The sequence below is a fragment of the Sus scrofa genome, chromosome 9 (genome assembly GCF_054392235.1).
Source record: "Sus scrofa isolate SSC_HxYL_T2T_F1_AM1 chromosome 9, Sscrofa_HxYL_maternal_Yorkshire_Landrace_v2.0, whole genome shotgun sequence".
NCBI lineage: Eukaryota > Metazoa > Chordata > Mammalia > Artiodactyla > Suidae > Sus > Sus scrofa.
The window spans coordinates 77651572-77679484 of record NC_139391.1 but is presented as its reverse complement, the minus strand read 5'-3'; the positions used below and the strand labels follow the sequence as shown (position 1 = coordinate 77679484).

At 37.7% G+C, this 27913-nt stretch overlaps 1 protein-coding gene across 4 annotated transcripts in view; it reads left to right on the top strand.

Annotated features, from left to right (window-relative positions):
* LOC100519098 (sterile alpha motif domain-containing protein 9) overlaps positions 1–27913 on the top strand; it is a 47409-nt gene that overhangs the window by 3559 nt on the left and 15937 nt on the right. Inside the window, exons 2-5 of one of the 4 annotated variants that reach the window (XM_084977008.1) lie at positions 1841–2003; positions 9697–9870; positions 11492–11622; positions 21808–21903. The gene's annotated coding sequence lies outside the window, so the exon portion shown is untranslated. Of the gene's footprint in view, positions 1–1840; positions 2004–9679; positions 9871–11491; positions 11623–21431; positions 21485–21807; positions 21904–22400; positions 22494–27913 lie in introns of those variants that run through there. The other 3 variants (XM_005667605.4, XM_005667606.4, XM_021102383.2) reach the window with 3 other exon arrangements.

Genomic DNA, 27913 nt, shown 5'->3' with positions numbered 1-27913 from the left:
TGACACAACTTGGATCCTACTTGCTGTGGCTGTGGTGTAGGTTGGCAGCTGCAGCTCCAATTGGACCCCTAGCCTGGGAACTTCCATATGCCACAGGTGCAGCCCTAAAAAGAAAAAAAAAATTCATAACCCACAAAACTGAACAGCTATGTGCCTAGAAAATGAAATTTATAAATGTACTGAGATTGTCATATTTTTCATATACACCAGTCACAATAAATGAGATAGTACTTTGCAGAGAAAATAGAAGCCACCAGATGGAAACGCCATCATTCTAAAACAAAACACACCTCCTTTATTCTTCCATCCTGGTCTGCATTTCTCTAGTTATCATAGAGGGGCCTAAGCTCTTTACCTCTGCTTTCGCATCTACCCTCTGTTACCTATTCAAGAATTTTACACCATCTGTTACCCTTTTCTTCTTTTCTGTACCTTCAGTCTTTCCTATCAATGAATTGTGTTCCACCAGCTTTAAAATGTACTTGTGTCTGATATCCAAAATAATGATAATAATAATTCCTCAGTCAAACCCATACCCTCTACCTCTTCACTTCTAGCAAACTATAATCTTATATCCATCTCTCACCTCACAGTCAAGCTTTTTAATTTCTAAATTTTTCATACCTCCTATTCAGTCCTTAACTCACTCCAATCTGGTATGTACCCCTATCACTCTATTAAAAGAGCTCTCTGTAAAATCACCAGTGACCTCCAGGCTACTAAACATGGACTTTTTTCAGTATTCATTGTCATGTCTCAACAGTAGTCAACACTATTGACCAATGCCTCCTTCCTGAAACACTCACTACTCTTGGCTTCCCCCACTTCTCTAGACTTTTCTCTGTTTCTTCTGCAGCTCATCCTCCTATTCTTGGCCATTAAATATCTAGCTCAGTTTTTGACCCTCTTCTCACTCCTTAATCTCTTCCCAAGCAATTCTTTATAGCTATGTTTTCAATTACCACCTATATGCAAATGATTGACAAACCCTAAGACAGTACTTTTCCTCTGAGTTCCAGGAATACAGTTGAAAAACATATATTTCTTCATTTTTTAGAGACATCTAAGGTATCTCAGCTCTGTTTAACCAAAACCTAACTCACGATTCTTCCTTCCAAATTTATCCTCTCTGTGGCCTCTTTCAGTCTTATAAATGGTCCCAACACCAATCTTACTGTACAAATCAAATGCTAAAGATCATCCTTGATGTTTCCCTCTCCTTCACCATGTACATTTAATCCATCTCCAGGCTCTGTTGCTTCTACTTCCTACCTCTTAAATCCATTTTTGCTCCATCTCCACCACCATATCAAACCAGGTCAACATTACCTCTAGTCTACGTTACAGCAATAATGCCTTATTACTTTCAATAGTCTTAAGAGATTTATTTATCTTTACTCAATCTATGTACCATTTTTTTTAGTAAATTCAATAACTCGGACTTCTATGCAACTTTGGATAGGAGTGGTGAGAGAGGACATCTTTGCCTTGTTCTTGATCTCAAGGAAATCGTATCCAGTTTCTTACCATTAAGTCGTATTAGTTCTTGGTTTTTTGTAGATGTTCCTTAACAAGCAGAGAGACTTCTCTACTACACCTAGTTTTCTGAGAGTGTTTATCATAAATAGAAGTTGGATTTTGCCAAATGCCTTTACTCAATTGATATGGTCATATAAAATTTTTTTTTATCTGCCCACTGGGCAGATTTCTCTTTACTATTTTTTGTCAAGGTTACTGTTGAGTGTTGCTCTAGTGTGGTAATAGTTCATTTTTAGTTAGTGCCAATATATTGAGCTGACTCATCTGTGAACCAAACCTTATCTTCTACTTTTTCTCTCAGTTGGTCATGAAAAATCCCCATGACATCATAAGTATAATTTGAGGGAGAGGCAATAGTGCAACTGAGAGAGATGATGTGGAATTCTGGGCCTGTTTCTGAGACTGATGGGCCATTTCTTCGATTACTCGTGAGACCTCTGGACCTGCTGAGATATGACCTAAAGGTACCATTCTAGCATTTGAAAGAGTGCTGTTGCCCAGCTTAACCTCATGGTTCATTGACTCCGATAACACATAGCTTGGGTTGTAAAACTGAGTCATTTGACATCACGTGGTCAGAAGTCTCTAGGGGAGTTCCCATCGTGGAGCAGTGGTTAACGAATCCGACTAGGAACCATGAGGTTGCGGGTTCGATCCCTGCCCTTGCTCAGTGGGTTAACGATCCTGCGTTGCCGTGAGCTGTAGTGTAGGCTGCAGACTCGGCTTGGATCCTGCGTTATTGTGGGTCTGGTGTAGGCCGGTGGCTACAGCTCCGATTGGACCCCTAGCCTGGGAACCTCCATGTGCCGAGGGAGCGGCCCAAGAAATAGCAAAAAGACAAAAAAAAAAAAAAAAAAAAAGAAGTCTCTAGGGCTTCTTTTCAGAAATCAAAAGCCCTGCTGTTATAAGAATCCTGGGGAACATATAATGTGCCTCTCCTTTTAGGCCTTTTGAGGGACCCCATGGAACATTTTTACCCACAATGGACACTGCTAGCATTATGAGATCTGCAGGATTGTGCGGCCTTACACCATGGTTTGGATCTTCTGCAGAGCTCTTTCTTCCTCTAGACTCTGCAGACCAAGAGATCCCTAAAATTTTCATCAGTGTGACAGACCCCTGATTTTGCAGTGTATCTTCACCTTCTGGCATATGTTTTTCTTACTAAGAAGTCCAAATTATTTCCTGTACACTAAGTCCATTTGGCATGATGTTATCAACATAGTTAGTAAGTATGAATCAAGCTGCTGTGAACATTCTTATACATGTCTTTTTGTAGACACTTGCATTTTTCTTCCTTGAATAGACCAGAATGTTCAGCTTAAGTAGACAAAGTTTTCCAAGATGGAGATATATATATATATATATATATCTCCATCTCCTCACAATCAGTGTATAAGAGTTCCATTTACTTGATCTCAATATATATGTATGGTCTAATTTATCAAAAATTTCCTTTATCATTAGCACTTTTCATATCCTGCTTAAGAAATTTTGCCTATCTTCATAGTCTCCTGTGTTTTTTTCTCGTCTTTTTTTTCTTTATTTTAAATATTTATAGTTTTGAGAAACATTGCTGAATTTCTCTCATTTACATTTCTACAGTATATGGGTTAGCTTGTTTTCCCACACCTTCCCCAACACCAGGTATTAAATTTTTTCAATTTGGCAACAGATATGAAAAAAGTGATATTTTATACTATTTTGATACATTTAATTATGAGTGAAGTTGAATATATTGCTTATCAATATTTTTTCCTTGAAAATCCCTTTTATATCTTTTGCTTACATTTTTATTGAGCTATTAAAGTTTTTTTGTACTGATTTGTAAAGATTCTTTGTAAATTAGAAAATTAGTTCTATACTAGTATTAAAGGTGTTACAGTTTTCCTGGTTGATTGGTGCTCTTTTGGCTTATTTTATGAAAAATTTTGCAAAGTGATTTACATGTTTATGCAACTCAAATGTATTAGCTTTTTCTCTATATGCCTTTTAGGGCTTATCTTTGTCTTCCCCACTTTAATATTTTTAAAACTTGGTCATGTTTTCTGAGAGTGTATTAATGAATTCATTACATTTAAATCACTGAGTCATCTGTAATTTAATGTTGCCAAAGTGAAAAAAAAAATGAAAACCACAATAAGATAAAATTTCAAACCTACTTGAACAACAAAAATTAGAAAGTCTCATAATACCAAGGGTTAGCAAGAATGTAAAATAAGGAAAACTCTTGATCCGTTACTAACGGGAACATAAACAGGTGCAACTTTGGGAAACCCTTTAACATTATTTATGAATGTTGATCATGTGCATCAATCAGAATTCCCCTACAGGAAATATTTTCTAGAACAACTCTTATTCATATGCATCAGAGACATGCACAACAGTATTCAAAACTGCATTATGCCACCCTAAGATTCATCAACAGAAGCATGGATAAGCCAGATATGGCAGAATCACATGATAAAATATTAAATAGCAATGAAAAAAAATAAGTACAGTTAACCTCAATATGGATGAATCTCAGGAACAATGCTGAGTGCATGAATACATATAATACAGTTCCAGTAAACAATACTAAGCAGTATATTGTTTACCGGTATTTTTACAGGTATTAAAATCTCCAAAGAAAACTGAGGAATTCTAAACCTATTTGCATACTGATGGGAAGAATGCCATTTAAACTGGGAAATTTTAATTTGGAGTTAAGACTCTAAGAGTGAAGGAGAAGATGAACTTCAGGTTACTTCTTTTATTGGGGATTAGGAATGTTATTTTATAGGTGGTAATTGTATGAATCCTTTTTTTTTTTTTTTTGTCTTTTCTAGGGCCACTCCTATGGCATATGGAGGTTCCCAGGCTAGGGGTCTCATCGGAGCTATAGCTGCCGGCCTACACCAGAGCCATAGCAACACCAGATCCAAGCCACACCTGTGACCTACACCACAGCTCACGGCAATGCCGCCAGATCCTTAACCCACTGAGCAAGGCCAGGGATCAAACCCACAACCCCATGGTTCCTAGTCAGATTCGTTAACAACTGAGCCACAGTGGGAACTCCTGAATCCTTTTTTATTTTTAATAATCACAAACTTGTAATCCACCAAACACAAACTTACAGATTGATAGGAAGTGTAAGGAAAAAACTTTTTAATGATCAGTTTAAGATATCAAATTATCCCATAATACTTTACTATGTATTTTAACAAACATGGAAATTCTAGCCACAGCACAAGGAAACACAACACAACCATCCAAATTCAGGTGGTTAACTTAGAATGGACACTGATGTTAACTTAGGTATTAATTTGATTACTTTTGTCTAATCTTTGCTCTTCGTTCAAGTTTCAAAAATTGTACCTATAATGTCTTTTACAACAAAGAGACCCAGTTTGGAAGTGCATGTTGCATTTAATCTCCTCCAGTCTGAAATATTTCCTTAACCTTTCCATATTTATGACCTTGACACTTTTTAAGAGGACAGGCCAGTTATTTTGTAGAACATTCTTCAATTTAGGTTTAGATGATGGTCCAAGAATATTAGATTTAAGCTGTGCATCTTGGCAGGAATATCACAGAAGTGATGCTATGTACTCATTGCATCCTATTAGTTGGTACATGATTCTCATTTGTCCCACACTGATGTTGTTCCCCAGTGCTAATTGAAAATAGCACTGAAAAAAGGCATGCAGGCTGGGCTTCACCACTATAAAGTTAAGTCTTTCCCCCTTTGTCATCAGTAAGTATTTGATGGGGAAGTAATTTGAAACATTGTAAATATATTATTTCTCACCAAACTTTCCATTTATTCATTCACTTATTTATATCTGTATCGACTCATGATGTTCCATATCATTCAGTGAATTAACTGATAATTCAGTGGATAATCTGTTACTACACTATTTATTTTGATGTTCCAATTGTCCTAGATTTGACCAGTAGGTACCTGTTCAAGTCAAATAGACATTTTGATGTCATCCCTATCTTTCTTGATCCCTCCTTGCTTTCTGGACAAAAGATGATCCAAGCTCATGGAATCAGGCATCTTTCCAAGGTGTTCTAGTTCTTTATAGAGAAAAGTGGCATTTAGAAGCCAAGATCTGTGTGCTAGTTGGGAAACTGACAGCACCAATGGCCTGAACCTAGCCAGAACACAGATTGGGGCTTGAACCCATGTACCAGGACTCAAACCCAGCCTAAACCCAGATTGGGACTTAAACCCAATGTTTTAAATTAGAATCACTCACCCTGTGTCTGGACTCACTAAGGTTCAGGTTCTTCATGTCTCCATGCATAAGGAATTCAGCGAGAGACAAGGTGATAGGCAAGAAATATATTCATTAGGATAGGACGCCTATGAGAGATGCAAGCGGGCAGGCACAGAAGCTCTGCCCTGAGGATTCATTGGGTACAGTTTTATCATCCAAGGGGAGTAAGGGTTGGAAAGGCCTCTTCCCTTCTGGGAGTAGTAGTTCTTCCTTAGTATCCAGTAAGGTGTGTATTCAAATCCGCAGAAGGGTGGTCCTCACACTCCTGCCCTTGGTCTGAATATGAACGCAGGCCTCGTCCCATCCCCCAACCAACGACCTGAGGCAATTCTCAAGGTTCCACTAAGGAAGCAAACCTGCCTTGTTCTGATGGCTGTTTTGAGCAATTCATTTACTTACATCAATCTCCCAATCTTCTCTAAGTTTTCCTCATTATCTGTGGTCCTTCTAAAAATACCTGTGTCTACTCCAGCCCTATCTGTTGTGTTCATTGCTATTGGGATGTCTCTCCTCCCTCTCAGTGAACAAGCCTAGACAATACATTCACGGTTTTATTTATTTCTGTATCTAAATATATTGGAAACCATGAGTTCACACAGATACCTCCAATTGTATTTCCACATCACAAGTTATTTCCTCCTCATATCTGTAACCAACAGTGAGAAATCTGGCTTTCATTTCCTTATATATTTCCTTATTCTAGCAATTCTGTGTAATCAGTCTTCTGTGTCAATGCTGCCATCCCCTGCCCGACACAGCCACCCTCCTCTCTCCACTCAGTTCTGACTCTTGATCAAAATACCTTTAATGATCCCCTAAACTTGACTAAACTTTGGACATGCTTCTTTTTGATTATAAGCCCCTGACCAAAGGCCTCCCTTTTCTTAGAGCATTTACTCCAGGAAATTTGTAATTGCAAATTCTTTCTCTGCCCCTTCAAAATGTATGCAAATATTCTCCCAGCCTGTTGTCAGTTTTATAACCTAGGACTGTCTTTCTCAAGCACCAAGTCTTTGAAATGTAAACATCAAAGGAGATAGCACTTCTGTCTTCCATTATCTGTGGCAGGGTGGAACCTGACTTGGACCTTAACTAGCAAACTGGGGTGGCCTAAGCACAGAGAAAAACATCTGCAAACCAAGGAGCAACCAGAGGTGCTTCACACATCCCATTGACCAACCTACCCCCTTAGTACTCCAGTTCTTTCCTCCTAGTTTATCTCAGAGCTTAAAAACCTTCCCATGTTTGGCTTCAGCAGAACAAAGTTGAGTTCAGTCTCTCTCCCCCTCCTGTTATCATAGTCTCAAATAAAGTCTTCCTTGCCTGTTTAACTTTTCTCAATGCAATTTTTGCTTTGACACTCTTAGTTTTGGGATACTTTCCAAAAAGAACACTTTCTTGTTCTGCTCTGATATCCCAAACCAGGTAAGCCCCCCATCTAGACTCCATGCTCGCTGTGCTTAGGTTCTGACACCCACACCAGGTTGCCCCTGCACATCCTCCTCACCTCCTCAGGCCCTGCTTCCCAACACTGGGTCACTCTACAGGCAGATACTCCCCTCACACTGAGTAGGTTCTGACTTTCCACCCCAGGTCGTCCCTTCCAAAGGCCACCTTACTGGGCTCTGACTTCCCACTCTGGGCCACTTTGACTTTCTCATGCTCCCACCGCAGATGCCTACAGTTCTCTGCACATGTAATTATTTTTAGGACTGAATTGCTCGCAAATGGAAGAGAAATAAAAAGAAGGTAAGGGAAAGAAAGGGGAAGAGGAAGAATTCACTCATTTTATTCCAGACATTCTTGCTCTGTCTATATTTTAGATCAGCTTTGGCAGTTTTTTTAAATTTGCTGATATTTGGCCCTTATCCCTAGAAATATAGGATTGCTCAGTAGCAGTCCTGGGCGTCATCTGGTTTTTGAAAACTGCCCAGATGATGTTAATGCTGAGTCTCGGCCGAGATCTGCTCTATTAGGTACAAATAGGAGAGGAATGTAGGGGTACAGGTGAGTCAAAGGATCTGGAGAATGGAGCATGTGAGAAAGCTCATCTGATGCCTTCAATTTTGTCCATTAGGTAGAAAGGGATGTCATCAGGTGAGAGTGATGGAGGTCAAAATTGTCAGGGGGTAGGAAGTGGAGAATCTTGAAAACTATGCTTATTGAGAGAGGGAGACTAAGTATAATAAGGAGCAAAAGACTCCGTGAAAATAACGCTGAGTTTAACAAAAACTATAGCAAGAGTCTTACTAGGGTGGCTTGTTCATCTTTAGAATATTGTAGAACAGAGAAGCATGCACATTCTGAAAACTCAAACCTCATTTGGATTTTAGAACAGACATCCACTTTGGTGAAACAGCTGTGATTATCAGACATATTACAGCACTTCAAACAACTATAAAAATCATCTTCATTTAACAATGAAAATAATGTTCAGAACATTCTTAGAGAATTTTGTTTCTTAACAAGCTAACCAAGATCGTGTGTGTGTGATTCAGATTTTATCACTTACTAATTATGTCATTCTGTACAATTTTACATAAACAGACTTTGAGGAAATATACTGGGAATATTAAACAGATGATGCAATGTTGATGAGAATGTTCAAGGGTTTTACATAAGGTAGTAAGAAGCACCTCTGTCACCATCACCCCTTGAAAACTGTACATTTCATATAAAAAGAGTAAAAATAGTTTATTGGCATTTAACTAGCATTATTCTTTGTAATCTATGAACCATGATATGACTGAAAAATTTCAGAACTTCAGAAAAAAACAAAGTATTTTCTTCCATTAGCAGGTGTAGTAGTTTCAGTTTCTTTAAAAAAACAAGCAAACAAATTAACACAATAAAAACTGCACATAACCCCCAAACAAAAGTTGGCATATTCTAGCGGTCCTGAATTTTGATGTTTATATTATATTAATTCAAGAAATAAAATATGATTCAGCATTTACTGGGCAGTACACATTACCTATTTGAAGTTATGTGTTTCAGGGCTTGGTACTATTTCTCAAACATTAAATTTATATTTTTTAAATGTGTGAATAGGAGAAATACAATGAAAAATGGAGATCGCAATTGTATAATACGGTGTCCCCCCTCTTTCTATATTCTGTATCTCTTAAGTTTGAAAATGAACTTTAATTATATTCATAATGAAAAAAATATTGTTTCGATTTTCAAAAAATAATGAAACAAATAATGACCCAGCACATAGTAGTATTAGTTTTCTGGGGCTGCCATAACAAAGCACCAAAGGCTTAAAAAAATCAGAAATTTATTTGCTCACAGTTCTGGAGGCTAAAAGACCAAGATCAAGGATTTGGCAGAGTTGGTTTACTCTAAGGTCTCTTTCCTTGACTTACAGATGTCTGTCTTCTCCTTGTGTCTTCGCATGGTTGTCTCTGTATATGCACGTGCGTGTGTGTGCACACCCATCTCTTCTTACAAGAACATCCGTCATATTGGATCAGTGCCCACCTTGTGACCTCATCTTAACATAATTAACCTTTTAAAGACCTTATCTCCAAATGCAGCCATATTCTGAGATATGGAGGGTGAGGGCTTCAACATATAAATTTGGGGGAGCACAATTCAGTTGATAACAGGCACTTGGATCACTGGTATTTTTTAGTAGGTGTTTTTTTCATCTCAACTTCTTAACTCTTATGACATAGATTTCTGTTTGGGGAAACTGTTTCTGTAGTTTCTCAGCACTGGTTCAACTTTATTGGTAGTTTTCTGTGATCTTAATCTTTTAATATTTTACAATCATTAAAATATTTACATATATTATCAAATATTTAATATTTTACAAACCCAGATAAATATGTTCTGAAGCAAAACTGAAACTGCATCTCTACTTCCTCATTCTGCTTATGCACAGGCTCAAGGCATCGGGAGACCGGTAAACTTCACAACTTAAAGGCTTAGTTTTTTTAAAAAGATCTTTACAATCATACCTCTCCTACCCATTAGGAGACGAATGAGAAAGCAAAGATTAAAAATCAACCATCTCAAATTTCTGATGTAGAAAGATGAAGTTTTCAGAAAAATCCTTGTAAGTTTCTTAATCATTATGCTTTTATTTTTTGTGCTTATGACAAGACAGCTATTTTCATAAACTCCAGCAATACTTTTTTATGATAAAATATGTTTTTATGTAAACTGTTACTTTTTAAAATATTGAAAGTAATTAGAAATGTTGATGGATTAAATACATATCAGTATATCTAACTGAGGCTAACTTTGTAAATGCTCTTCTAAAAAGAAACAGACAGTATATTTAAAGTGGTGAGAGTGTTTCTGGTCCAGTGAGGCAGTGAGGAAAATGATAAAGAAACAATGCAAAGAAGTTTAGGAAGTTAAGCATAAAAGATTATAAAGGAAGCTATGGTCGTGTGCAATTATGCAAAATTCTGTCTTCCAAACTTAAGATGTTATTAGAAGCTTCACATTTAATCGAAGATAATATCCTCCAGAAGCTATTTTTATGTGTTTGCTTCAAATCCATCTTATACAGCAATCTGAAATGAGAGCTTATCCTTAGGAAAATGAAACTTAACTTGACTTGCATGTGGTTTCAGTTCTTCAGATCATCAGAGGAGCATGTGTATAGCCTTCCTGGGAAGAGCCAGAATACTGAATTGTCTCTCTCCCACTATTAGCTCTGAGTCCTGGGAGCAGAACAACTCCTCAGTGCATGGGTGTGCTACTGAGGACTGAGATGAGTGTGAATGGGCACTAGTACTTGTCCCTAAGGCCCTGAATATTTGGTACTTCTTGTTTAATACCTCAAGGGAGAAAACTGGAATAGTCACTTGAGAATGGCACCCTGTAGTTCCTTTGATAATAATTCATGTCACTACTACTACTAAGATTTGTGTTCATGATTATTTCAAAACAGGAAGATGAGAGGCCCTAGAAGCCAAGAGTTATGTCAGGGCATTCTCAAAATCTGTCCCACATGAGTCATTTTGATCTTTATGTCCAACAATATATATGCATATGCTCTTAACACTGATAAAGTATAACTAGTTGCAAAGCATTACTGAACCCTGCAAGTGTCCATGGACATTCCAGGGAAAGGAAACAAGTGTTCTGCTGGAAGCACTTGCTCCTGTGAGGAGCAGCAAGGAAGCCAGGGAGCTGTGCATATTTAGAGAAAGGAGAATAAAAGTAAGATGAGTGGCAGTGAGCAGTCCCCAAAGGGCTAACAGCAAGAGGGAAACTTGTGAGGGAACCACTCCTATAATTCAGAAGAGAGATGATGAGGACTTGCATCGGGGATGGAGGGGTGGTAATCAGGTGCTGGACATCTTTTGAAGAGACAATCTATAGGGTTCCAGTGAACGTGGAATGTGGGAGAAAAGAAAAAGAAAGCATGCCTGCAACATATTTTGAATGCTAATTTATTTCATTAAAAGTATTTAAATATAGAAAGAGATACCATCTGGCTGAAGGATGTTCCTTTCACTATTCGTTCAAATCTATGTTTGAAAATTTTGATAGTAGAAAGTTATGGGGAAAATCTGTTCCATAACAGTTTTTAAGCAAATCAATCAACTGCATTTTAATTTTGCTGCAATACTTTTTTATGTAATAGATTCTCACCAAATACATCCTCAGGCAAAACTAGGAAATGATGAGGTTTGTTCTCTCACATTTCTACTTCCTTATAGATGATTTCCAGGATGTGACTTGCAAATTCACAAGAAAAAGCAACTAATCTAACAGCTTGATATCAAAGAACCTCTTGAAGACCTATTTCAAGTTGCTGCTATGAAAAGCAGAAGTTTTCAGAAAAGTCCTGGTAAGTTTTTAATCATTAGTTACATTTCATCAACTGTTTCATCAATTTTCCTTACAAGCTATCTTTAAAAATGAATTCTAGGAGTTTCTTGGTGGCTCAGTGGGGTAAGCATCTGGTGTTGCCACTGCTGTGGCTACGGTCGCTGCTGTGGTGCTGGGGGTTGATCCCTGGCCCAGGAACTTCTACAAGCCACTGTCATGACCAAAAAGAAAAAAAAAAAATCTAAAAACTAAAGTGGAACTTTGGAAATGAATATGAATGTACTTTCAAGTGTATGTAAGCCATTTCTAACAAAATGATTCTAAAAGGAATGAGAAAATTCACTGCTTTCATAAACATATGAAAAATCTTCCAGCAAGCAAGGTGCAGAGTGTTTCTGGTGATGGAAAGCTCTGGAGATGAGGCTAGAATTCCTAATGTTTATTAAAAGACCAGGAGTTAAAGTGAACCAAACTGTGTAGAAAATTATGGTCATGTGCAGTTATGCAAATTCTGTCCTATGTAACTCAAGATGATATCAAAAATTTACATGTAGTTACTAGATGGTGAAACTCTCCAAAGTTTAATCAACATTTAAGTCTTTTCGTCACAATTAGCTTGTTACAGAGACCATGGGAACAATTACATAATTTTAATGTAGTTAAACATACCTCCAGAAAATGAAACTGGCTAGATCTGTACTTTCAGTCCCAAAGAACATCGGAGCAGGGCATAAGCCTACTGGACTGCAGCCAGGACTGAAAGCATCTTTTCCTGGAAGCATGGATAACTGCAGGCTGCTAAGGCCTAGCCTCCTAGAGATGGGGATGGAGATAAATAAATAAATAATAAAATTTTTAAAAAATATGCCAATGCTCCAGAACATAAATCTGATCAGATAATATTCATGAAAGGCTTTGTAAGCCTCAGAACAGTGACATATATTAAAGTTCTGTATAAATATTAACAAACCATCACTGAGAAAAAGGTAGAAAACCAATGAGCCAAGGAGTTATGTTAAAACATTATTAAAACCTCTTGCCCAAAACATTTTCATCTTGAATTAAACATATAGCCCCAACTAAATGTGGATCACAGGCCATATAAGATGCTGGTATAATTTTTTTTTTTTTTTTTTTTTTTTTTTTTTTTTTTTGCTTTTTTAGGGCCACACTTGTGGCCTATGTAGGTTCCCAGGCTAGGGGTCTAATTGGAGCTGTAGCTGCTGGCCTACACCACAGCCACAGCAACACCAGATCCAAGCAGCGTCTGTAACCTACACCACAGTTCACAGCAACTCTGGATCCTTAATTCACTGAGCGAGGCCAGGGACTGAACCTGCAACCTCATGGTTCCTAGTAGGATTTGTTCCTGCTGCGCCACAACAGGAATTCCTGGTATAACTGACAGAGTGCAAAATCCATGTGAAAATATTACCAAATATATAGTACCTTGAAATCATTATGTATCTTCTCACCTGCCATCACAGGAATGAGCGGCTGAGAAATTTATAAAGGGTCTTCAACCTTGAACAATGGGGAAACCTCTGAAATATGGTAGAGATAAAAATACAGAATTGGGGAAGTCAGATGTCACTGGCCCTGTTTGACAAGTGTGCTTTTAATCTCCCTGGATAGAATCTCCCTGGATAGAATCCCTGGAAGGATTCAAAGGACAAATGAGGATGCAAGGGGAACTAGTCTCCCAGGCGACACACGCGCATGCATGCGCGCGGAGACGCACGATGTCTCTGGGCGTGTAGTAGCCAACAGGCAGGAAATCCTTCACCTGCTTTTGGAGTGCCAGACTCGCGGCAATTGCTGTGATCACTGTCTCAAACAGGAGAGAAAATCTAGAGCTTTTTTTTTATAGTCTGAGGTCCCCGAGGAGCAAGTGGGTAGGTTACTGAGAGAAGACTCTGGCTAAGATATTGCCTCAGACCTTGGCAGAGCAAGTCTGTGGAGAATATGAGCATCTCCTGAGGAGAATCTGTTTGCGGAACAGCCAAAGCAGTTAAAACAGCAGAGGGTGGAGTTCCCTTGTGGTGCAGCGGGTTAAGGATCCAGAGTTGTCACTGCAGCTGCTCAAGTGACTGCTGTGGGGCAGGTTGGATCCCTGGGCCTGGAACTTCCACATGCCGCCTTCTCCGATGGGGAGCGGGGGAAGGCGTAGGAAGAGATGGTGAGGCCCCATGAGTCCTGCTCACTGAAGACCTGTAGTAGAAAACCCTGGAAACAGGGTGAACCAAGACAGCCAATGGGAAAAGCTTATACTTAGAAAATAGGCTTACAACGCAAGCCTAACTCATCCATGGAGTGAGTATCCACAGGTAAGTTAGAACCCTGTTCCCTCGTTTGTAAGATGAAGATAAACTTGGTTGGCAAATACCTGATGAGGATTAAATTAAGTAGCATACATTATACATAACTGGCACTTGGCTCTTATTAGAAGACAGTTTATTGAGATAATTCACATACCATAAAATTATCTCTTTTAAAGTATACAATTCAGTAGGTTTTTGATATATCCACAGAGCTGTGTAAACATCAGCACAATCAATTTTAGAACATTCTCATCACCCCCAAAGAAACCTATACCCATTAGCAGTCGGTCACCATTTACCACTTCCCCCAGCCTCTGAAACTCGTCTGCTGTCTCTAGGGAATTGCCTATTCTGGACATTCCATAGAAATGAAATCACACAATATGTGTTCATTTGGAAATGGCTTCTTTCACTTTGCATAACATTTTCAGGTTCATCCATGCTGTATGAATCATGACTTCATTTCCTTTTACTGTCAAATAAAATTCCATTGTATGGATATACCATATTTTGTTTATTCAGTCATGAGAGGCAATTTATGAAGCACTAAATCAACATTGCTTTATTGATCTAAGATGGGTGTGCTTTACCAAGTTTGCCAAGGCCTTCTTGAATTTAAATAAATAGTAGCTTTACAGCTTCATTTCAGTCTTTGGTTAAGGAAATTTCACTGATCCACCAATTCAAGCCCCTTCTCTTAAACACATAACCTTAGTTTTCTCAAACTGTATTGTTTACCCCTTTTCCAATACTCATCTTCACATGTACATATGTTGCAGTATATCAGTTTATATGATTTTTAAATAAAAATAGTATTTCCCCAGTAGTTGGAAACCTAAGTATGCCCAAGTTAAGTATAAACTGAAAAAAAAATTATACTCCAGAAGGTTTCCTCCAACAATTTGAAATGTTTTATTGTTTTCATTTTTACTTGAGAAAATAAATAGCATTCCTGAACACCAAATATACATAAATGATCTAAGAGCCAGATAACTTTAAACATCGTTGGCTTCTACTGAGCACTATGAAGCCACATTACAGTATCCCCTGAGGGATGGATAAATACGGACCCTTTGGATCAGCAGATCCTTTAGGGAACAATCATTCTGTTTTCCAATATTAGCAAAACTCCCAATACTCCCTCCAAACACATGACTATATGAACAAAGAGAAATTTAAACTTAACAGTAAGATTGGTATCACTCTGAAGTGATAACTGGTATATTAGTTTGGAAATACCTATGATAGGAAATACACACCCAGTGTAGGATTTTTAAATCATATGAAGAGTACTTAAAGTTTCCGAAAAGACTCTTAAAAAACAGACATGTAATAAGAGGGAAAAGTTTTTTAAAGAAAAGTCAAAGTCTCTGCTTAAAGCTGAGTAACCCTTGGGTAAATGAAACATAGCTGTATGTTCTGAGTCTAACTAACCTTTTTTTTTTTTTTTTTTTTTTTGACATTCTATAGTATTAAGACTCTGTTGTCCAAATATGCCTAATCCCTGTGGGAAAATTAGGCCTTCTAGGGTGGAGAGATGGCAGTGTTGTATCTAATGCTCATAAGGGCATAAGCCAAGTTCTGAGTGGAATTAGCTCTTCAGAGAACCTCCTGTGTCCAGAAGACTAACTGTGTATTGGCTATAAATAGCCATAGGAAGATTCAACCTGTTTTTACCATCTTAGAAAAAATGGAAAGTAGCATTCAAATGAGCCATGGCATACAATTTATAGGTGCATCTAGAAAGAAAAATTAGTAATAATTTGAGTTAGTAGGAAATATCCATGTGGTCTGCTATTATTTAAAAGATATCCATTGTGTTCGAAGACGCAAGAGCTGCCTAGTAGGACACAGTATCCAAATGTGACCCACATAATGTCACTTTACTGAGTTCCTGTCATGACTCAGTGGAAACAAACCCAAATAGTACCATGACAATGCGGGTTCAATCCTTGGCCTCACTTACTGAGTTAAGGATCCGCTGTTGCTGTGAGCTGTGGTGTAGGGCACAGTCAAGGCTCAGATCCAGTGTTGCTGTGGCTGTGGTGTAGGCCAGCAGCCGAAGCTCTGATTTAACCCCTACCCTGGGAATCTCCATGTGCTGCACCTGTGGCCCTAAAAAGCAAAAAAAAAGAAAGTCTCCACAAATGATTTAAAAATCCTACACTGGGTGTGTATTTCCTATCATAGGTATTTCCAAACTAATATACCAGTTATCACTTCAGAGTGATACCAATCTTACTATTAAGTTTAAATTTCTCTTTGTTCATATAGTCATGTGTTTGGAGGGAGTATTGGGAGTTTTGCTAATATTGGAAAATAGAATAAGGAGAAATTTAATCAGTTGTATTAAATTTCCATCTGTGTGCACAATATGTATAAAGCAGATTCATTTTGCTGGCTCATTTTGGGAGTTTTGAAATGACATTCATTACAGCTATTGTAAAAATACAAACACTCACTAATAGGAGTCACATCTGACCACTCCTAAGTTGGTGAGAACATATTAGACAGTTCTAACATCAGGCCAGGTATTATGGGTGTCAGTTAAACTAAAACACCTGTTACTCCAGATGTAGTGGGGTAAAATTGTGATGTCTAGTAGCCTCAGACTCTTGTTACTGACTGATACTGTACTAAGTATCATATTTATTTATTCCTGAACTTTCAAAGTGAGATTACCAGTTCCTTATTTCACTTCGATTTATAGAGTGGCCGGACACAAAAACTCACCATGCCTTAAAGAGTGTTGCTTCTGGTATGAATATGAATAAAGGCATTTTGGAGGAGTTGGGGAGGGGATGCTTGCCAGTAGCAGGCAGAATTTCCCAGGCCAGGGACCGAACCTGAGCCGTAGAAGTGACAATGTCAAATCCTTAACTGCTAGGCCACCAGGGAACTCCCTTGACAGTTTCTTATAAACACTCACCTATTTGTTTCAGCAATTCCGTGCCAAGGTTATTTACCTAAGAGAAATGAAGATATATGTCTGCACAAGACTTGTAAAAAATAGTCACAGCTTTCTGCATGACTGCCAAAAAGGAAATAACTCAGATGCCTATTTAAAGGAAATTGGATAAACAAAGTGTGGTATATTAATGAAATGCATTTCTTTTCCGCAATAAAAGTGAACAAAACTATGGCTACGTGCAACACAGACCAATCTCAGTGACATTAGGTTGACTAAGAGAAGCCAGTCACAGAAGAATATATACTATATGAGTCCATATGAGTCCATGTAAAAGAATGCTTGGATCAGGTAAAACTAATCTATGGTGAAAAAAAAAGTTAGAAGAGTGCTTTCCTCTGGAGAGAGTTAGGTGTGACTGAGAAGGGGTATGAGGTAACAGAAATGTTCTATGTCTAGATTGAGGTGGTTTGTCAAAATTTTACATTTAATGTACGTGCATTCTTCCAGGTTTGCCTCAGGGCATGTATAGCTAAAACAGGAGTAGCAGAATGTAAAAAAGAGAGAATAGCAGAAAGTTAATAGCATTGAGGCTGGGTGAGGAATACAAGGGGGTTCATTATGCTGTTCTGTTTACTTTGTTTATATTTAAATTTTTCCAAAGAAATTGTGTTATAGAAGTCTTTAATGATCTGAGGAAACAGAAGCTTATTTTGTTAGGTAGAAGAACAAAATATTAGAAGGCACATGCATCTATTGTTGGGCAAATATTTATCTGTTCATAAAAGACTGGGAGATTATATACCAAAAATATTAGCAATTGTGAATGGGGGATAAAATTCATGTAGGTCTTGTTTTTCTTTTTTCTAGCTGCTTCTGATTTTTTAATTGAGCACATACTAGTTTTTTATTTAGAAAAATATTAAAAAACAAAGAATAATGTCCAAAAAAAGAGTCTTGGTCCTAATTACCCTGAATCAATAACAACAAGGGAAATGTGCTCAGGACTCTTGCAAAAAAACCCTGTCTTATGGACTAAGAGGCTTCCTGGTATTTATAACATGGCAAAACTTCCTTTGAGAGAAAGAGGAACATAATGAAGTATAAAACTTTTGGTAGTTCTATTCCTAAGAGAAATTTTATTTAAAAAATAAGAGAAAAGAACAAAAGCATGAGATACTATGCAGAGCCTTTCTAGGTTATGACAAAAGTTTCTGGGCTTGCTACATTATAATAATTTTATTTATTTATTTATTTTATTTTTGTCTTTTTAGGGCTGCACCTGAGGTATATAGAGGTTTCCAGGCTAGGGGTCGAATTGGAGCTACAGCTGCTAGCCTACACCACAGCCACAGCAATGCTAGATCTGAGCCACATCTGTGACCTACACCACAGCTCATGGTAACACTGGATCCTTAACCCACTGAGCAAGGCCAGAGATCGAACCCACGTCCTCGTAGATCTTGGATTGGTTAACCACTGAGCCAGGACAGAAACTCCATTTATTTATTTACTTATTGCCTTTTTTTTTGTCTCATTATAATAATTTTATTAGAGAATAAAGACCTCAAATGAGTTAAAAAAGAAACATTGATCAGATGGTATTCAAGGAGCTTAACTTTAAACACTATCCTCTTAAGAAAGCGGTCCACACTCTTTGGATTATTGAAATAACTTTTAAATGATAATAAAACCTCACTCCAACAAAAAGCTTAAAAGACAGCTTGGAAAGAAGAAGAGGAAGGAACTTCCTTTCAAACACAGAGCATGTTCTCTAGTGAGGCAACCCACATCCCAGGGTTCTTCAGAGGCTTACTCAAAGCAGGAGAGGGCTGATGGGTGAAGACCTAATGGAGATTCTATAGGAAGGTAAGAGAGAGGTTGCTGGACAACATCTGAGTTCGCCAGCAGCACCCATCCCCTCAGGTGGTAAGGCATAACTAGTTTTCGTTTTCTACAAGACAGTTTCAGGAAATAATTGGCCCAGGAAGTATGCAATGGCAGGAGTGAACCAGTGGGGTAAATGAAGTAATAAGGAATCTAGGCAAACAATATATGCAAGTCTAGATTATGCAGTCTCAATCAGGGAGCTATCACCTCCAAGGAAGTAAAAATTGGCTCTTCAGAGGAAAAAAAAAAAAAAAAAGGACTTTTCTTTAAATTAGACTTTTTCAAAGAGCAGTTTTAGGTTCATAGCAAAATTGAGAGAAAGGTACAGAGATTTCCCATATCTTCTGCCCCCACATATACACGATCTCCTGCTCTATGAACATCCCTCATCAGAGTAGTACATTTGTTACAATCAGTGAACCTCCATTAACACATCATCACCCAAAGTCCATTATTACATTCTGATTCACACTTGGTATGTATTCTTTGGGTTTGGCAAATAGACATATAATGACATATAGCCACCATTATGGTTTCATATGGAATAATTTCATTGCCTTAAAAATACTCAGTGCTCTACCAATTCACCTCTCCCTTCCCCCCGCCAACTGCTGGCAACCACTGATCCTTTTGCTGTCTCCAAAGTTTTGCCTTTTCCGGAATGTCATATGGTTCCAAGCATATAGTAAGTAGCCATTTCAGATTAACTTCTTTCATTCAGTAATATGCATTTAAGATTCCTCCATGTCTTTTCATGGCTTGACAACTGAAGTCCTTTCAGCACTGAGCAAAGATTCTAGTGTCTACATGTACCACAGTTTATTTATCCATTCACCTACTGAAGGACATCCTGGTTTCTTCCAAGCATAGGCATTTATGGAAAAAGCTGCTATGAGCTTCTGTGTACAGGTTTTTTTGTGGACATAAGTTTTCAGCTCCTTTGGGTAAATACCAAGGAGTGTGATTGAAGGATCATATGGTAAGAGTAGGTTTAGTTTTGTAGAAAACCACAAAACTATCTTCCAAAGTGACTGTATCATTCTGCATTCCCCCAGCAAAAACAAATGAGAGTTTCTGTTTCTCCACATCCCTACCAGTTTTTAGTGGTGTCCATGTTGGCCATTCTAATAGGTATATAGTAATATCTTACTGTTGTTTTAATTTGCAATTCCCTAAGGACATATGATGCTGTTTTTTTAATGTATAAAGCACAGATATACAGTATACCTGTAGTATTAAAATTTCAAGGTAGGGGACAACTAGGTTAAAATTCTCCTCCTTAAAGGAGCCATAGTGAAATAAAGAAGTGGAGAAGCACCATCTGGGTGGTCAGAGAAGCAGCCTGAGGAAAGCGACACAGGATAAAAGAGAAGGGTTGCTCATGCTGAAGATATGGAACCTGGCCTCACTGGCTATCTGAACAATGAAATAAGCTAGTGGAATAAAACTGAGTATGGAAAGCAGAGAAGTTAATTATTATAACGTGTTTGTGTTACGCAGGGTTCTATTGGTTCTGTTCTCTAATACAGAACAGTGGTATATATTGGAGAGAGAGAAGGGAGGGTGGGGGAGAGAAAGATATTATTTAACATCTCTGTGCCTTAGTTTCTTCAGCGGTGTGACAGAAACAATAACAGCACCTACCTTACAGAATTGTTGTGAAGAGTAAGCTAATATAAAGCAGTTAGAGCAATGCCTGGTACATAGTAAGTTCCTAATGAATGTTTAAAAAAACATATGAAGCCAGTGTGAATCAGCAGTGGAATGTGGAAACCAAAAGCTGATTGAGTACACACAATAAATGTTAGTATCTGCTATTAGTTGTTGGTTTTTCGTTGTTTTCTTTTAAGGCCTCACCTGCGGTACATAGAAGTGCCCAGGCTACTAGGGGCTGAATTGGAGCTGCAGCTAAGGCATACACCATAGCCACAGCCACAGCAGATCTGTGACCTACCTCTAGGTCGCAGAGCCACATCTGCAACCTACCTGCCCTACCTGCAGCTTGAGGCAACACTGCATCCTTAACCCACTGAGCCAAGGATTGAACCAGCATCCTCATAGAGACAACATCAGATCTCTGTGACCCAATGGCAACTGACCGCCAATGGGAATCCATGCTACTAGGTTTTGTTTGTTTGTTTGTTTTGTCTTTTTGCCATTTCTTGGGCCGCTCCCACGGTTCCCAGGCTAGGGGTCTAATCGGAGCTGTAGCTGCCAGCCTACGCCAGAGCCACAGCAACTCAGGATCTAAGCCGAGTCTGCGACCTACACCACAGCTCACGGCAACGCCGGATCATTAACCCACTGAGCAAGGGCAGGGATCGAACCCGCAACCTCATGGTTCCTAGTCGGATTTGTTAACCACTGCGCCACGACAGGAATTCCCATGCTACTAGTTTTTAAAATACTAATTGTTTTTGTCACTCTCACTCAGCCAGTTTTCTACCCCTCCCTGAGCGTGATATTAGAAAATCATGGAAAAGAAAAGATAAATCCCTGCAGTGTGGCCACTGGGGCCCCCAACCCTAGTCTGCCCTGCAGAACTTACCCAGAGGCCTTTAGCATTTCTAGGGAGCTCCAGATTTCCCTGAAAGCCATTACTTTGCAGTTTAGGAAAACAGGGGTGGATTAATCATCCACCCAGATATGCTGGTGAAATGCCTACGTAAGCTCCTCCCTACCCAAGTTCCACAGGCTCTGGACAGCAGTGGAAACTGGTGCTCCCCAAGGGATCCATTAAGAATATCCCAAGTTTGTTTGGGGTAAGCAACTGGGCTCTCCGCAGCCCCCAAAACTCTTTAAAAGAACAGATTTTAAACTTTTGGATTCTAACAGACCAGAAGGTAGAAAAGTAATAGCTTACAAAAAAAAAAATTTTTTTTTCAAAGAGAAAAGCCACTTCATATCTAGGAAAACGAAACTGAAATCAAATCTGCAGCTTCCTTCTCCTCACCTCCCAGTTTCGGCACACCCATGACTAAGAAACATCCTGTTTCTTAGTCATTTAGAGCTCAGGTTGAAATAGAAGCGGAGGAGAAACTTTCACAAAAACCGAATGAAAAAAAAAAATTTTTCTCTGACATAGTAGGAAGAAGAAAACACAGACATTAGGATGTTTCCTGCACTGAAGTACGTGCTTTTCCCCTCGTTTATGTAGAAGAAATTTTCAAGAAAAATCTGGGTAAGTACAGTATCTGTTATTAATATTATTGCTATCACAGCATTTTATTGAATAGGAAGGAATCTATTTCTCACTTAGAAAACTGAAATATACTCCGTTTAAAAAATAATATTTAAAGCCTAGAAATATTTTAAGCCTAGGCTGTTCAGTGCTATGACAGGAATCTGCTTTATATTAGCTGAAAAAGGAGTCACAACATTCCATAAAAGTTGCGATTGAAAACTGGAAGCATTTTTACTGTTGAAATCCCCCAAGGCATTAGCAGTATCTTCAGAAAGAACATATAAAGAAAATTTAAAGATGTACTTTACATTGATCAAAGATTCCTTCTAACTCTAAAGAGCTGACAGAAAATAAAACTCTTAGATAACTTCTCTGATATTAGTATCTGATGATATGCATAAGAGACAGACAGAGAGAGACAGTGATAGAGACGACAGACCACTGTAGTAAGTACTTGAAATTATAGAAGCTTTTTTTTTTTTTGCCACACCCGAGGCATGTGGAAATTCCCCGGCCAGGGATTGAACCCCAACCAGAGCAGTGACCGGAGCCGCTGCAGTGACAACACTGGATGCTTACTTAACCCGGTGCATATGGCGACTTTTTTTATTTCTTTGTACAAATCCTAGGTTTATGTTTGATTTCCCCCAAAGTAAGGAACAAGGTAATACAGAGGGGTGGTAGAAATACATTTCTGATGAAAGGCCTACTCTTTCACCTCTCTTAGAAAAGCTGACACACTCTACAGTTAACCCTACAGTTCATAAATACATGTGGGTTTGATCTTCATACAACAAAGAGAATTTTCTTTTTTATACCGGTTGCTAAGAAACTCAGAACCAAATTTTCAGTCCACTTCTAGAAATGTATATAGAAGCGAAAAGTTATTTTAGGCACTAGCTTTAATCTATGTCTTCACTTTCATTCCACTTGTACCCATATTTAGCCGTCTTCCTGATTTTTTTTCTGACTTTTCCATTTCTTTCTCCAGTTTTATTGAGATATGGTTGACATACAGTGCTATATGCTTAAAGTGTACAATGTAATGATTTGACTTACATGCATCATGAGATGATTGCCACAGTGAATTTAGTGACATCCATCATCTCATATAGATAGAAAAGAAAATTATTTTTTCCTTGTGATGGAAACTCTCAGGGTTTACTCTCTAAACATCTGTCATACGTAACATACAGCAGTGTTAACTGTGTTAACCATGCTGTAAATTACATCCCTAGTACTTATTTATCTTATAACTGGAAGTTTATACCTTTTGACCACCCTCATCCAATTCTCCCTTCCTCCACGCCTTCTGGTAACCAGAAATCTGATCTCTTTTTCTATAAGTTTTTTTGAAGTATAATTAGTTCCTGGTACACAATGTAGTGATTCAGTATTTTCTATACGTTACAAAATGATCACCACCATGAATCTAGTTGCCAAAGATATTACATTTGTTTTCTTTCTTTCTTTCTTTCCTTCTTTCCTTCCTTTCTTTCTTTTTTCTTTTTTTTTTTTTTTTTTTTTTTTAGGGCTGCACCTACAACATATGGAGGGTCCCAGGCTAGGGATCCAATAGGAGCTGCAGCTGCCAGCCACAGCCACAGCCACAGCAATGCGGGATCCTTAACCCACTGAGTGAGGCAAGGGGTCAAAACTGCATCCTCATGGTTCCTCATCAGGTTCATTACCCCTGAACCAGGATGGGAACTCCCTGTTTCTTGTCTTTTTCATAATAACTATCCTAGTAAGTATGAAGTGGTATCTCACTGCGGTTTTGATTTGTATTTCCCTAATGATTAGCGATGTTGAGCATTTTTTCATATGTCTATTTGGCCATCCGTATGTCTTTGGGAAAATGTCTGTTAAGGGCCTCTGCCATTTTTTATTTGGGTTGTTTGGTTTTTTACATTGAGTTGTATGAGTTCTTTGTATACTTTGGATATTAACCCCTTGTCATATATGACGTTTGCAAATATTTTCTATTCAGTTGGCAAACTTTTTATTTAATTGATGGTTTTCTGCACTGTACAAAAATGTTTTCATTTTATTCCCATTTGTTTATTTTTGCTTTTGTTGCAATTGCTCGCAACAAGGCATATCCAAAAAAAACATTGCTAAGACCAATGTCAAAGTACTGCCTATGTGTTCTTCTAGGACTTTTATGATTTCAGGTCCTACGTATAAGTCTTTAATCAATTTCAAGTTTATATATGGTGTGAGAAAGTAGTCCAATTTCATTCTTTTGCAAGGAGCTGTCCAGTTTCCCAACACCACTATTGAAGAAGCTGTCTTTTCCCCATTGTGTATCCTTGTTTCCTTTATTGTAGATTAATTGACCATTTAAGTGTGGGTTCATTTCTGGGCTCTTTATTCTGTTCCATTGATCTATATGTTCCTTTCTGTGCCAGTACCATACTATTTTGATTACTGTTTTGACTAACTTTATAGTATAGTTTGAAATCAGGAAGCATGATACTTCTAAGTTTATTCTTTCTCAAGATTGTTTTGGCTGTTCAGATTTTTTAATGGTTCCACACAAACTTTAGAACTATTCATTCTAGTTCTGCAAAAAAATGCCATTGATACTTTGATAGGGGTTGCATTGAATCTGTAAATTGCCTTGGGTATTACGGTCATTTTAATAATATTAATTCTTCCAACACTTGAGCATGGTATATCTTTCCATCTATTTTTGTCATCTTCAATTTCTTTCATCAGTGTTACATAGTTTCTAGCATACAGGTCTTTTACCTCCTTAGATTTATTCCTATCTATTCATTATTTTTGATGTAATTATAAAAGGGATCACTTTCTTAAGTTTTCTGTCTGATAGTTTGTTGTTAGTGTATAGAAACACAACAGATTTCTGTATATTAATTTTGTATCCTGCAACTTTACTGAATTCATTTATTTGAATAGTTTTTTAGTGGCATTTTAGGATCTTCTATATATAGTATTATGTTATCTGCAAACAGTGACAGTTTTACTTCTTCCTATCCAATTCAGATGATTTCTATTTCTTTTCCTTGTCTAATTTCTGTCACTAGGACTTCCAATACTGTGTTAAATAAAAGTGAGGATCCTTGTCTTATTCCTGATCTTAGAGAAAATGTTTCTAGCTTTTTACCATTGAGTATGATGTTGGCTGTGGGTATGTTATATACAGCTTTTATTTATGTTTAGGTATGCTCCCTCTATACACACTCTTTTGAGAGGTTTTTTTTTTTTTTTTTTTTAATCATCAGTGGACTGTCAAAAGCTTTTTCTGAATCTATTGAGTTGATCATATCATTTTTATTCTTCAATTTGTTAATGTGGCCTATCATATTGATTGATTTACAGATATTGAAACATCCTTGCACCCCTGGGATAAACCCCACTTGATCATGGTGCATGGTCCTTTTAATATATTGATGCATTTGGCTTGCTAATATTTAAGTTGAGAATTTTTTGTGTCTATGCTCCTGGGTAACATTGGCCTGCAGTTTTCCTTTATTGTGGTATCTTTGCTGGTTTGTAATCAGTGTGATGCTGACCTCATAATTCAGAAGTATTCTTTCCTTATCACAATTTTTGAAAGAGTTTGAAAAAGATAGGCATTAACTCATTTAAATGTTTGGTAGAATTTACCCATGAACCCATCTAGTCCTGGACTTTTCTTGGTTGTGAGGTTTTTGTTTGTTTTGTTTTGCTTTTTAGGGCCGCGCTTAGAGCATATGGATGTTCCCAGGCTAGGGGTTAAATCAGAGCTGCAGCTGCCAGCCTATGCCACAGCCACAGCAACACCAGATCTGAGCGGCATCTGCGACCTACACCACAGCTCATGGCAGTGCCGGATCCTTAACCCACTGTGCAAGACCAGGGATCGAACTCAAATCCTCATGGATACTAGTTGGGTTTGTTAACCGCTAAGCCACGAAGGGAACTCTGTGAGTTTTTTAATTACTGACTCAGTTTCATTACTGATAATCAGTCTGTCCATATTTTTTCATTTCTTCTTGATTCAGTCTTGGGCGATTGTATGTTTCTAGGAATTTATACATTTTTTCTGCATTGTCCATTTTATTGACATATAATTGTTTGAGTGATCTCTTCGTTTATATTTTTGTGCTGTTGGTGTAACTTTTTCATTCTGATTTTATATGTTTGGGTTCTCTCTAATTTTTTTCTTGATGAATCTGGCTAAAGATTTATCAATTTTGTTTATCTTTTCTAAGAACCAGCTTTTAGTTTCATTGATCTTTTCTATTGCTTTTTTTGTTTTCTCTATTTCATTTATTTCTCTTCTGATATTTGTGACTTCTTTCCTTCTACTAACTTTGGGTTTTGTTTTTTCTTCTTTTTCTAATTCCTTTAGGTGTAAATTCCTTTAGGTGTAAGGTTACGTTGTTCATTTGAGATTTTTCTTATTTCCTAATGTAAGCTTCTATCACTATTATCTTCCCTCTTAGATTGCATTTGCTGCAACCCATAGATTTTTGGATTATTGAATTTCCATTTTCATTTGTCTCCAGGTATTTTTTTATTCCTCTTTGATTTCTTCAGTGATCCATTGGATGTTGAATAGCAGATTGTTCAGCTTACATTTATTTGTGTTTCTTCAGTTTTTGTCTTTTACTTGATTTCTAGTCTCATAGCACTGTGGTCAACAAGATGCTTGATGTGATTTCGGTCTTCTTAAATGTGTTGAGCCTTATTTTGTGGCATAGCATGTGATCTATCCTGGATAATGTTTTATGTGCACTTGAAAAAAAATGTATTCTACTGGTATTGGATGGAATGTTTTAAATATACATTTATAGGAATTCCCATCATGGCTCAGCGGTAGCAAACCTGACTAGTATCTATGAGGATGTGGGTTCAATCCCTGGCCCCGCTGAGTAGGTTAAGGATCCAGCATTGCCATGAGCTGTAGTGTAGACCAGCGGCTGCAGCTCCAATTCAACTCCTACTCTGGGAACTTCCGTATGTTGTGGGTGTTGCCCGAAAAAGAAAGACATAAATAAATAAACATATATATACACCTCATCTAGAGTGTTAAGGCCAGTACTTCTCTATTGATATTCTATCTGGATAATCTTTCTATTGATGTAAGTGGGATGTTAAATTCTCATACTATTAAGCTTTAAGTGTCAATTTATTTCTTTATGTCCATTTATATTTTCTGTATGCATTTAGGAGCTCCTATGTTGGTGCACATATATTTGCAATTGTTATATCTTCTTGTTGGATTGATTTCTTTGTCTTTATGTAATGTTCTGTTTTGTCTTTTGTTACAGACTTTCTTTTAAAATCCATTTTGTCTGATATAAGTATTGCTATTCCAGCCTTTTCTCATTTCTGTTTGCATAGAATACTGTTTCCATCCCCTTACTTTCAGTCTGCACATCATCCTTCCTCATTCCAGCCCTTGGTAACCACTGTTCTCTGAGTTCAACTTTGGGTTTGGCCAGGGAGGGAGGGTGTTTTTTAGATTCCACATATAAGTGAGATCATACAATATTTGTTTTTCTCTTTCTGGCTTATTTCGTTTAGCCTAATATCCTTCCGTTTCATCCATGTTTTCACAAATGTCAGGATTTCTTTCTTTCTCACAGCTGAGTAATATTCCATTGTGTGTGTATATCACACGTTTGTTATCCATTCATCCTCTGACAGACATTTAGGTTGTTTCCATATCTTGGCTATTGTAAATATTGCTACAATAAACATGGACTGCAGCTGTCTCTTCGAGATACTTGTTTCATTTCTTTCTGATATATACTCAGAAGTGAGATTGTTAGATCATACAGTAGTTCTGTTTTTAATTTTTTGAGGAGTCTCCATACTGTTTTCCGTAATGGCTGTACTAATTTACATTCCCATTAACAGTGTACAAGGATTCCCTTTTCTCCACATTCTCACCAACTCTTGTTACTAGTTTTCTTTGGGATAAAAGCCTTTTAACAAGTGTAAGGTGCTATCTCATTGTGGTATTTCCCTAATGATTATCAGATGTTAAGCA